Here is a 13924-nt window from a genome sequence, read left to right on the forward strand (position 1 = left end):
TTAGAGTCCTCACTTGCCTCCTCTGTAACTGTACAATCACTGGTCTCCACTGACTCCTTCCTCACCCCATCTGTCAGTGTACAGTCCCAAATCCTCATTCGAGACCACTCTCATGTTGTCTACTAGTTCAATCAGGTATTTGCAACAGAGACTGCACCTGTCTGACACCATTCAGTCAGAAATCCATTAACAAGACCTTCCTTGTTTCTTCGAATTGCAATGGGGAGGGGGTTCCAAAACACTGGACCAAGACAGGCAAATGACCGACCACCCATTTAACACTAGGCACCACAAATTTACCCTGAGTGGCCGAGCGAAGCACACGAGAGGGCTGGTAAGGGTGAACCAAGGTTAGTAAATATTTCGGAGAGGAACCAGTTTTAACTTTGTACATATAACTCATGGCCTTAAACTTCACACAGTTTTCAACCTTAAGCTAATGAAGATTACGCAGGGCACTGGAAGTTGAAGAGTTTTTAGAGAGCTGACATAGCAGCCTGGCAGCAGAATTTTGGACCACCTGTAGTTTCCGTGTAACATCCTTATTTGATCCCAGATAAAGGATGTTTCCATAGTCCATTCTCGAGGTCATAAGCGACTGGACTACAGTTTTCTGGGTGGAAACCGAAAGCATCCAAATAATTTTTTTCAACCATTTTAAGATGGTAAACAGGTGGCAGCCACCTTTACAGACTGCTGCTTCATAGATAATTTATCATCAATCAGGACTCCCAAATTGCGGACAGAGGGCTGAGAGAGATCACCCATTTCGCTGCTGAGGGCCCCAAAGATTTTTATTTTTCCCCAAAATGAGGACCTCAGTTTTTTCGCCGTTAAGCTTAAGAAGATTAGCTTGCATCCACGATGCAATATTTCTTAAACCAGTATGAAGCACTGAAGGTCCACACATGTTTTCCGTAGAAAGGGAAAAGATGATCTGGGTGTCGTCAGCATAAGAAAACAGGCACAGCCCTGCTTCCTCTGCTATTGTTGCCAACGGTTTGATATACAGATTGAATAAAAGAGGACTCAAAATAGAGCCCTGGGGTACCCCATAAGAAGATGGGTAAATTTTAGAAGTGGCTCTGGATGAGAAGACTTGAAATGTCCACTTGGCAAGAAAAGACAAAAGCCAGCCAAGTGCTGAGCCAGTAATGCCAAAGGATTGCAAAGATTTAATCAACACGGTATGGGACACCGTATCAAATGCAGCGCTCAAATCGAGCAATATAAGAGCTACGGTGTCCCCAGCATCCAGTCGCTGTCGTAGCACCTCTGATACTCCAAGCAGAGTTGTTTCAGTAAAATACCCTGCCCTATAGCCGGACTAAGAGGAGTGTAGAAGGCTAGTTGATTCCACAAAACAAGTGAGTTGCTGATTAATGTGTTTTTCCAGAATTTTGGAATAGGTAGGAAGCAAAGAAATAGGCCTAAAATTAGATAACTGAGATGAATCCGCATTGGCCTTTTTTAAGAGAGGAAGAACCATCGCATGCTTCCAATCTGAGGGGACAACGGCTTCTCGAATAGAGGCACTAAGCAACTGCATAATTAACATCAGGGAAGATGAGTCCAGCTGCTGTAGCACAGATACAGGGATGAGATCACAAGGAGAGCCAGATTTAATACTATTTAAAATCTTTTTAAAAGAATTAATATCAAACAGTGTCCAGGTTTCAAGTCCAATGGAGTTCTTCGCCCTGAGGTCAGGCTCAATCATAGGCGGTGACTTAACAGATGCCACTGTCTGAGTTGTTTGTAATGCAGAGTATATTTGCTCTACTTTATCCACAAAATAAGTGGCGAGGTTGTCGCACTGTTGTTCATTTAAAATAGGTGGCATTGAATGTGTGTCAGAGCCAGCAAGTTTTTTCACCATGCTAAACAAAGTACGCGAACAGTTCTGGGCATTGGAGATAGTGGAGGAGACATATTCCTTTCTAGCTAATTTACAAAGAGCTTGATAATGTTTTAAGGATAGCTTATAGTTAGATTTAGAGTCCTGTGAGTAATTCCTCCTCCAACTCCTTTCCAGAGTTTTACATTTGTTTTTTTCAATTTTTAATTGCTCTGTAAACCAAGGGGCAGGGGGCGGTGGTTATATTTCTTTTTCATAGTTAATGGAAGGCATCATTCAACTGCATCCGAAATCCACTCACGTATCGTACTCAATGAATTAGTTGATATATGCTCAATAATAGGGACGTTATCAATGAGAGTCCTATTAAAGTTTTCTAAGTCCAATTTACTCCAGTTCCGAGATCTTTGAGGACTACTCGCAGAGGTAGCAATTGGAGTCAGTGAAAAGGTACACTGAAATTTAGTTGCAAAATGATCAGACCAACATAAAGGGAGAGCAGGATCGCACTGAAGACAAGTTAAATTGAAGAAGATGGGATCCAACAAATGCCCAGCCACATGAGTGGGTCCGCTATTGCAGAGTAAAAGATTTAAAGCTTCTAAATCCGCAATCAGTGTACTACTAGTTGTGCATTCAGATTTATCAGCGATTTCTAATGCATATCTTGCTTGTCTCTTCTGATGACAATGTGCATTCCCAGAATTGTACTAAGACCTTGCTTGTCTCTTAGTGTGCAGTCACAGATCCTTCAATGAGGCCTTACATTTCTGTTCTGCAGTGTGCAGAGATATGTTGCTTGTCTCTTCTAACAGTATGCATTCCCAGATCTGTATTAATACATCCTGATACTTGAAATGGATAACTCGCTTGGCTCTTCTGTAATTTTGCAGTCATAAGTCCACAAATGAGACCTCCCTTGTCTGTTCTGCAGTGTGCATTCAGATATTTCTACAGGATATCTTGCTTGTCTCTTCTGACAGTGTGCAGTCAGAAATCCTCAAACAAGACCTTCCTTGTCTCTTCTGCAGTGTGCATTCAGAAATTTCCAAAGGTTATCTCCCTTGTGTCTTTTTACACTGTGCAGTCACGAATCATCAAACAAGACCTTCCTTGTCTCTTCTGCAGTGTGTATTCAGATATTTCAAAGGATATCTCGCGTGTCTTTTCTGTCAGTGTGCATTCAGATACTTCCAATGGATATCTCAACTGTCTCTTCTGCAGTGTGCATGCGGGTATTTCCGAAGGATATCTCACTTGTCTCTTCTGCAGTGTGCATTCAGATATTTCCAAAGAATACCTTGCTTGTCTCTTCTGACAGTGTGCATTCAGATAATTCCAAAGGATCTCTCAACTTAATCTTCTGCAGTGTGCATTCAGATATTTCCGAAGGATATCTCACGTGTCTCTTCTGCAGTGTGCATTCAGATATTTCCAAAGGATATCTCACTTGTCTCTTCTGACAGTGAGCAGCAATAAGTTCTCAAACAAGACCTTTCTTGTCTCTGCTGCAGTGTGCATTCAGATGTTTCCAAAATACATCTCGCTTGTCTCTTCTGACAGTGTGCAGTCACAAATCATGAAACGAGACCTTCCTTGTCTCTTCTGCAGTGTATATTCAGATACTTCCAAAGGTTATGCTTGTCTCATCTGACAGTGCACATTTAGAAACTTTCAAACAATATCTTGTTGTCTCTTCTGACAGTGTGCATTCAGATATTTGCAAAGGATATCTGTCACTTCTGACAGTGTGAAGTCACAAATCCTCAAACAAGACCTTCCTTGTATCTTCTGACAGTGTGTATTCACATACTTCCAAAGGATATATTGCTTGTCTTGTCTGACAGTGTGCATTCAGATACTTTCAAAGGATAACTCACTTGTCTCTACTGACAGTGTGCATTCAAATATTTCTAAAGGATATCTCCCTTGTCTTTACTGACAGTGTGCATTCAAATATTTCTAAAGGATATCTCCCTTGTCTTTACTGACAGTGTGCATTCAGATATTTCCGAAGGATATCTCACTTGTCTCTTCTGCATTGTGCATTCAGATATTTCCAAAGAATATCTCGCCTGTCTCTTCTGATAGTGTGCAGTCACGAATCCACAAAAAGACATTCCTTGTCTCTTCTGCAGTGTATATTTAGCTACTTCTAAAGGATATCTCGCTTCTCACTTCTGACAGTGTGCATTCAGATACTTCCAAAGGATATCTTGTTTGTCTCTCTGACAGTGTGCTGTCACAAATCCACAAAGAGACATTCCTTGTCTCTTCTGCAATGTATATTTAGATACTTCTAAAGGATATCTCGCTTCTCACTTCTGACAGTGTGCATTCAGATACTTCCAAAGGATATCTTGTTTGTCTTTTCTGACAGTGTGCAGCCACGAATCCTCAACCGAGACCTTCCTTGTCTCTTCTGAAGTGTGTATTCAGATACTTCCAAAGGATATCTTGCTTGTCTCGTCTGACAGTGTGCATTCAGATACTCCAAAGGCTATTTTGCTTGGTTCTTCTGACAGTGTGCAGTCACAAATCCTCAATCAAGACATTACTTGTCTCTTCTGCAGTGTGTATTCACATACTTCCAAAGGATATTTCGCTTGTCTCTTCTGACAGTGTGCATTCAGATACTTCCAAAGGACATCTCGCTTGTCTCTTCTGACAGTGTGCAGTAACGAATCATCAAACGAGACCTTCCTTGTCTCTTCTGCAGTGTGTATTCAGATACTTCCAAAGGTTATCTTGCTTGTCTCATCTGACAGTGCACATTCAGATACTTCCAAACGATATCTTGTTGTCTCTTCTGACAGTGTGCAGTCACAAATCCTCAAACAAGACCTTGCTTGTCTCTTCTGACAGTGTGCATTCAGATTTTCCCAAAGGATATCTCTCTGGTCACATCTGAAAGGGTGCATTCTGATATTTCCAAAGGATATCTCGCTTGTCACTTCTGACAGTGTGCATTCAGATATTTCCAAAGGATATCTCGCTTGTCTCCTCTACAGTGTGCATTCAGATATTTCCAAAGGATATCTCGCTTGTCTCTTCTACAGTGTGCATTCAAATATTTCCAAACAATATCTCTCTTGTTTTTTTCTGACAGTGTGTATTCAGATATTTCCAAAGGATATTTCTCTTGTCTCTTCTGACAGTGTACATTCTGATATTTCCAAAGGATATCTCACTTGTCTCTTCTGACAGTGTACATTCAGATATTTCCAAAGGATATCTCAAATGTCTCTTCTGAAAGTGTTCATTTGGATATTTCTGATGGATATCTCGCTTATCTCTTCTGACAGTGTGCATTCAGATTTTCCGAAGGATACCTTGCTTGTCTCTTTACAGTTTGCATTCAGATATTTCCAAAGGACATCTCTCTTGTCTCTTCTGACAGTGTGCATCCAGATATTTCTAAAGGATATCTCGCTTGTCTGTTCTGGCATTGTGCATTCAGATATTTTCAAAAGATGTCTCGCTTGTCTCTTCTGACAGTGTGCATGCAGATATTTCCAAAGGAAATCTCAAATGTCTCTCCTGACAGTGTGCATTCCCTCATCTGTACTGAGAATGCGCTTGTCTGTCATTGTGCAGTCACAAATCCTCAATAAAGACCTCACTTGTCTCATTCCTCGCTGAGTGCTTTATTGATCTCCCTGGAGAGTCTTTACTTGTCTCCTTCTCATTATCCATGAGATATTAATCAGGATTCATTTTTTTCCTATTAAAAGGTCAAGTTTTTTGTCTTAATTTGTATGAAAAGATGACAGTGTTGCAGAGGCAGCACAAAATGATTGAGGATGGATGTGCGGTAAGTGAGGTGGAAGACTGCAGTGTTCGCATGGCAGCTTCAGTGAGGGTCACCCCTCTATGATGACAACAGGGTACCCCTCAACTGATGCTCACACCCTCTTTTTCTGCCATAAGATAGATTTAGTTAATATGTGACTGGAAAAATTTAATATAAAACCTTTTATAACAGAATCCAGTCCTGTAGAAAATAGCTCTTCTTAAAACAAGCATTAACAAAGCCAGTAGGTTTGACTTTTAAATTATGAATGCAGGCACTAAATTTCCACCTACATAGGATTTGCACACAGACCACCACACCGTACTTGCACCCATTTGCAGATCACAAGGTGAAGTACATCTGGAGAGCACAGTGTGATACACTTGTGTGGGCACTGACTGATGTGCCCCAGGGAAGCACCTTGTGATGTGCCTCAAGAGAGCCCTTGGTGATGAGAGTATGGAAGCACTATGTGCTGTGAATTTATTGGTGGGGGACTGGGTGTTGTGCACGCAGTGAACAAAGGGTGATGTACAGTGGAGACAAATGGCAGTGTACATTAAGGGGGAACATGTTGATGTGTCCCATATCATGACTGAAACCTTCAGACACTCCTGTTTTTATTGTCAGAATCATTTTGCATGCTGGGAAATACTTTAAGCCTATACTTTTAATGGTAAGTGCAAAACTAAAAGTTACAGAATGAAATGTATTTGACCTGAAGTTAACATATATGGCAAAGACAAGTGGCAGAAATTCACAAATAAAGAAGAAAGGGCATACCGTGGGTCGCAATTTGACATATCTCCATTCAAGGCACTCCTCTCAAGCATTTTCACAGCCACTGTTTATTCACCTAGGCGGATGTGGTCTGCCGGTTTCTAGGCATTTTATTGTTTTTGAATAAATTAGGAGGGGAAGCATCGGGTTTTTCGATATTTTATATGGTATACCTTTTTAATGAAATCATGTTTTATTGTGTTTTGGATTCTTCTGTAACTTTTATGGTTTACTTATGTGAAACCGAATAAAGTGTATTTGATTTGATTTATTCACCTATTCTTCCAGAGAGTAGAATCTGATTCATTAAATTGGATGAGACCAACAAATCCTTTTTGGTTGGTCGACTGCCCCAAAAGATTTCTGTGAAGTCTTGAATAATTTTTAGCAGTAACCCACTAAAAACACATCAAACAGAAGACACATGAGCTAAACTTCAGCGCTGGAGCAAGATGCTTGCACACATCTCTCTTTATGCAACTGCTAAACCTGCTATTTCACATAGCACTTTAGTCTCTAATACCCATACTTTCAAACTGATATAGTGAATGATTGCTTCAGTTTGTGGCAATCAAACATATAAAGCACATAGGAGGTAATTATGCCATATTCCTGTAGTATTTAAGCACTCAAAAGATAAGGGACCATTTTTGGGCAACTGGTCTCACAAAGATAATGACTATGTAGGTAGCGCGCATTATAAATTTAATTCTGCGTAGATGCTATTAAGAAGATGATTCAAGCTAGTGGCCTGCAAGCTATCGACCTCACATGCTGGCAGACGTTTTCTCCAAACCCTTATTTTTGTAGGATCTCTTGGCTAGATCAGCGGTGAAATTTCCTGTTGTTAGTGGTCCAGAAAACCAGATTCAAGGGCTCCAGTTAGGGTAGACTCCCTTAGGTTTTGTTACCATCCAGAGGTTGGTGTGAACAGATTTTTCTCATTGTAGGTGGTTTGAAGGTTAATCCCAAACACAGTGTAACACGGATTATCAAACTCAATATTGAGCTACAAGGTGGTAGAGGGAAGGGACTAAGTTGACCTGTGGGGCAGGCTAAGCAAACCTGCAGAATGTCTTCTACCATTAGACAGTCAGTTGTACTATTAGGAGACAGAGTAGCAAATAGTAAAATGCAGTCTTTATCAATATAACTCTCATTGTACTACAATTCTTGGAAGTCTGCAGTGAGTTCTTAGTTAGAAGAGGAGATATTGCGCTTCTAGTTGCATTAAGGAACTGACATCAACGTTTCGAGCGATAAAGCAAGTTTTTTTTAAAAATATTACTTTGATTTGTGTCTGTATGGTTAAAATTGTATGATGCCTACTGTGTCCAAGAGTGTCAATTGGCTCATTTTGTGTGGTATCCTTTAACTAAGCTTTTGAAGTAAAGTTTTTCTTTCATACCTGTCTGAGTGTTCAATCTGGTTCTGGTTAGCTTTGGGGTGCTGCTCATGCCCGAGGTGCTTCCTGGCACCCACACACACTTCAAGCAAGCAGGTCAGGATACAGGCAGAGGTCCTTCTAACCTCATACCAGCAGTCAGAAACACATCTAACTCTTGTGTCCAGGAAGACCTTGTCAGCTCCATGCAAGATTTCAGGGTGAAGCTTTTCAAAGCAAAGTAATGATTGCAGAGGCAGGGAACTTTACTCAATTTAGTGGTGCTGGACAGGGGAACAGAACCAAGCAGGTTTATTTAGGGATCTAGGCACCCATCAACTAAGAGAAAAAAATCACTTTCTTGAGCTATCTTTTTAACCAAAACAAGGTAAACTGGATGGATCAAGAAGGATGTGTATTTGTGTTTCAATAACAACTGAAGCGGGAGGTTAATGCCTTTTATCACTTGTCTCTCCCGGTGTTAAACATAATAATGTGTCAGCCTGCAACGGTGTGAAGAGGGCTCTGTCTTTCACCATTCATCTTTCATGAGAATAATGTCTTGCAATTTGGTGGTCCAGAAGTAAACTTACATGAAAGTTCTTGATACCCAACCTGCCGTAAAATGAGGATGTTTGACACAGTTAGGGACTTTCATAATTGGTTAGTTAGGGAGCTTGAAATTGCCACCAATCAAGATGCAGACCATCACATTGAACATTGTTTGAGTAGGCAGAGGTGTCAAACTTGGACTACTCGGTAACCAGTGACTCAGTATTGGAGTGAAGTGCATGCCTTTTTTTTTTGCTTAGACAGTTAGAGTCTGAGTTTTTGTCTGTGGTCTCATTCACTACCAAAACGATTTTCATGATATGCTAGTTAATGGCATCTGAGTGGCTTCAGCCACTGGGATTGGGCATGACCACTGTGAGATGTAAGGGAGTCGGTTTACACCTGAATATTCGAAACATGCTTACCAGATGAGATGAGACATGGGCTGTATAGAAATGTTCATAGAGGTGAAACAGGAATGGTTGCAAGATGTGACATAGAGGAGAAGGTCACTAGCTACCCTCAATCAGCGACAGATTGCTCTGAGTGGAGCCGATTGACTGACCATGGAGCCAGTGGTTAATGAGCTGAGTTCTAAAGTCCCTGCTCAGCTCAGCCCAATGAGTTCAGACCCTAGGACTGGATGCTACAGTTCCATAATGAAACAAAGGGTGAAATGGAAGCTGAGTCTGCAGGAGACAAACCCTCCTGGGGTCTTAAAGGTTTCCTGCTCTTAGTGAAGGGAACCAACCTTTGTTTTACCTGACATGAAGACAAAAGTATGCTTTGTCATGCAATCTTTTAGGAGGCGTCCAGCTTGTGTGCAGCGTTTGCTCAATCATGCTAAAAGGTTCAGGAGGCAAGCTTAAGGGATGCTTATAGAATGACAGCTTCAACCATAGCAGAATTAATAATGCTTTGACACACAGTGGATTGGTCAACACCTGAGAAACACCAGGAGACACAAGCTTCTGCCCTTGATGTCTTCTGACACCTTTTTGCTGAAGGCAATCTGTAGATACAGTTTTGGGAGTGAAATATAGAATCTGTCCCAGCAAAAAAGTTGTGGGCAGACAATTAAGGATCCACACATTGACATAAAACCTGAATTGGAAGAGGTGTACTGAGGTCAGCAATCCTGAAGCAAAAGATGAACCCATCCTGGCATGCACCCCCATACAGAGCCTCAGAACTTACTAAAAGTTAGCAGGCAGCGAGATGTCTGAACTGCCCATAGAAGTTGCTCAGATACACCAGGATTGGATACCCAGCACTTGAATGGGGAGCTGTACCCTAATCTCACATCTGAGAACCCAGGATGTATCAGAGCACTAGTGTCAGAAATGCACTCAGTTCTGTTAGCTCCCTAGTGATCTCTATTGGACGGATGCCATGCTCTGACCACAGAGGAGTTGCTACACCTTAAAATGAGTCTTGACACAGAAGTGCAGTGAAGGACCTGCCTCAACTGGAGAGAGGAGGGGTATTAGGTGTCTTTCAACAGGAACACATTTGTCATGGGAAAATAGTGACTTGGACTCTGTGCCTATGATGTGAGCAAGCAGTGAGCAGTAGCAAAGCTTTGGGCACGGCGTCCGCGTTATCTGCACTAGAGCGCGTTTGAGGCTGAGCGAACCTGAGCTATTAAATTGCAATTAAATCACAGTTTCACTGACCCTCTATAAGGATACTTAGGGTGATGGACAATGGCGAATGTACAGCGAGCAGCGGACCGCGGTGTAGGAGTATTCCAGGGGTCGGCTCAGCCCATGCCGCAAGAACGGACTGCACTTTGCTATCAGCCCTGGTTTATAGCCTCAGGTCCTGTTCTGGCCGGTTGGCCTGCGGGGGTTCGGCCTGACTGTCTGAATCACAACCAGCCTTGTCATGGGTCCACCAGGAGGATGAGAGGTGAGTGGGGGGAAGTGGCTTTTCAGCTGGAGTCCCCTAATAGAGGAGCCTAGGCAGAGGAGAATCCTGAAAAGGCAGCGGAGGTGGCCATGCTTAGGATGCGGTGCTACATGTTGCCTTGTGCCCCACTTTTCCCACCATCTCGTTTCCTCCCCATCTCCACTGCAGCTGGAAAGGAAACTGGGGCCTCGTGCTATGCCCCAGGGCTGGAGGATATTGTGGAGGAGAATGTAAACTCACCTGCATAAGGATTTGTAGGCTGGTGTTGCGCCCTTGAGACCAGAAGAGGTTGCAAACAGCAGCAGCCAAAATAGAAAAAGGGTCCATCCAGCTCCTGTAGTGATCAAGGTCTTATGTCATAAAAGGACCTGAAGGGTTACCCCCTTCAGATTATAAGAATCAGGCATGACCCATTGGCATTGGACGCTCCAGTGGAGCACGTTGACCGCAAAGGAGCTGCGATCTGGCTACCTGCTCTTAGAGAGGGCATGAACCAAAACCAAATTCAACCTGTTATGGAACAGAGATCCTCTAGTCACGATGTTGAAGGGTAAAAGTCTAATCTTTATGGGGGTTGAATGGAGCTACACGGTCTGAACGCCCAAGTGGGACAAGATCTGAGGGGGTTATTTTAACCACAATACACCCTGAGGAGACTATGGTAACTAGAATGCCTCACAAGATCACCCCAAAAAAAGAAGGTCAGGGTCCTCATAGGGCTATCTCTATAACATCCTTATGCGCTCTCCTCCCCTTTACACCTTATATTGGATACTCATTACTAGTCGCTGACATGGCGGATAAGTCCCATTAAGCTCCTCTTGAGGTTTTCCCTCAAAGAACAGACTCTGGGGCTCAGGATGAGGATATTAAACTGCCCTACCTGGATTGAGATCTATGCAAGACATATGGGTCGCAAGATGGATCGCAAGATAAGGACCATAAATTTCAGCCCATGGTGACTCCCCTTCTGACTCTACCTACGGGCAGCAACTCTTCAGTAGTACTCCTTCAAATCGTCCTTCTGTGTTATCCCACTTGTCAGCAACACCAGATTTGAAAGTAAGTGACGTTCAGATGTGTCATCCCACTAGACCAAGAAGTAAAGGTCTCAGCATCTCTACTCTGCTTAGACTTTAATTCGTATTTTAAAGTTGTTGGAAAGATTTGTAGTAGGGTCAGATTGCATCTTTGATACTGTGACGGCAAACGTGAAGGAACTGATCAATGGCAAGAAGGACAAGGGTCCTTGCCTTGGAGAGCTAGTTGCAACAGAAGGCATTCCAATGACAGCCAGAATGGCTGATCACAAAGTTTGTTGTTCCCAAATTGACTTTAGTTCCCTGGCAGAAAAACCGCAGTGCAAAGAGTCCCTCAAAAAAGCCCCCCTCGTCGAAGGTCCAGTTGGTTCTATAAGATTTGGAAGTAAGTGACGTTCAGTTCTGTCATCCCCCACACCAAGAAGTAAAGACCTCAGCATCACTACTCTGCTTAGACTTTAATTTCTATTTTAAAGTTGTTGGAAAAATTTGTAGTAGGGTCAGATTGCAGCTTTGATACTGTGACGGCAAACGTGAAGGAACTGATCAATGGCAAAAGGACAAGGGTCCATGCCTTGGAGAGCTAGTTGCAACAGAAGGCATTCCAACAACAGCCAGAATGGCTGATCACAAAGTTGCTTGTTCCCAAATTGACTTTGGTTCCCTGGCAGTGCAAAGAGTCCCTCAAAAAAGCTCCCCTCACCGAAGGTTCAGTTGGCTCTATAAGATTTATCTTTGACACTACACTGGCCGAGAGGGATTTAGTTGGAAAATCTCCATGTGTTCCCAATTTTTAAACCCTGTACCATTCAGGAGATAAGTGTTGGTAAGTTATGTGTATCTCAGCCAAAGTCTAAGGACAAGAAGAAAAAACGGAGAGGGATGAAAAGTTCTAATCTTAGAATCTCGAAGAGGGGAAGGAGCAAATAAGGATTCAGAGAGGAGGCAGTTATTCCACAAAGGCCAGATGGGTCATTGCAAATTTCTCGATCAGTCCCTCAGGCAGTGGGCTCTGTTTATGGATCCTCAAGTGAGTCAAATGAGAGGATTGCAGAGGGAAGAGTGGTAGAGGCCTCTGCAATTCAATCTCCTTGTATGCCGTCTTCTCTGATTCCAATGGCCACACCGTTTGTGGATTCAGGCATGAAGGAGGGTCCTTTGGAGTCCCATAAACTAGAAGAAAAATGTCTCATGCGGCATAATGTGGATGCCTGGATATTGGATTTTATTCCCCTCTTTGATGCAGATTTAATTGTAATAGAACTTTTCTGGTTTAATGTTTTTGGACATTGAGACATTGAATATAATACAAATTACAGATATTAATATGGTTTCCATACTGCAGTCAGGGTTTGGTTTTAATTCAAGGGTGAACTTTCATTCTAAAGTCACTGAAAATATGATATTACAAAGCTCTGAATGTTTGCAATGTAGGGGCATTGATGTCCTCCCAATATTAGAGGAGAATGGGACACATGATGTGGGTATGGTTTCTCATCAGAACAATGAGGGGGTAATGGGCAGTCCCCCTGCTGGCCTCTGTCCCCTAGCGGTGGGTCCCCGGTTGATTATCAGGGATGGAAAGTTCACCTAGGGAGAAATGGTAGACAGGTGTCACTCAGCAAACCTATACCTTCCTCTGCTAAAGACACAAATTATGAACCATATAGATGGAATTGGTTACCTGGTGTTTTAAATAGTACATACCTGACCAGTCATTTGCTGAGACCCTATAATTAACAATGAGCTAAAGGTTATTTCTTTGGATGCAGTTGGACTAAAGAACAGTAGGGAAAAATTGCACTACCTATGTTTGCTAAAAGCAGACATGATCTGTTTCCAGGAGACATGTTGTGATGGGGAGTTTTTGTGTGAAGATTACTTCATTTTGGATTGTAAAGCTAAATCCTCTAGGAGGGGTCACACAAAGGGGGAGAGGCATGTTTCTTGTCCAATAGGCATGATTGGACGTATGAAGGTTATAGAGATCCCAATTATCTGCTTATGGCAGTAACCTAATTTAATTCAGGAAGGGAGCTGGGTTCATCTCCCCTATTGTTGGTAAATGCTTATATTCCACTAGATGCTATCTATGATGCACTTCTGCAGAAGGTCTTCTCATGCAATAAAAAAAATATTTGGACAAGGAGCAGGTTCCCCACGTAGTCTTGATAGGGGATTTAAATTTTAAAATATCCAATTACGGTTTGTACCAACTATGTGATGATGAAAAAGAGGAAGAATTGCAAATTCCCCCGATTGTCTTTCCACCAACGGTTAGAACTGACAAGAGAGGGTAGCTCCTATTTGACCAACTTAAAAAAAATGACTCCATTATAGCTAAGGGGAGACTACTCTCTGACTCTCCGGCTTTATATACACATAATTATTCAGGGGAAGAGGCAAGTTTGGATTACGTGGTGGTAGTTTGCACCTCATTTTTTCTGCTGGGCCACTTAAAGGTAATTGACACTCACATCAGTGATCATAGTCTGTTGATTTTCTCCCTGGGTCTAAATGAGTCACCTATTAGCTCATGAAGGTTCAAAGGTTCCTCTTCCAATTTTGATTAAAAAAACAGGGAGGACACAACAGGACCACAGGAT

This window comes from Triturus cristatus, chromosome 7 (assembly GCF_964204655.1).
Source record: "Triturus cristatus chromosome 7, aTriCri1.1, whole genome shotgun sequence".
NCBI lineage: Eukaryota > Metazoa > Chordata > Amphibia > Caudata > Salamandridae > Triturus > Triturus cristatus.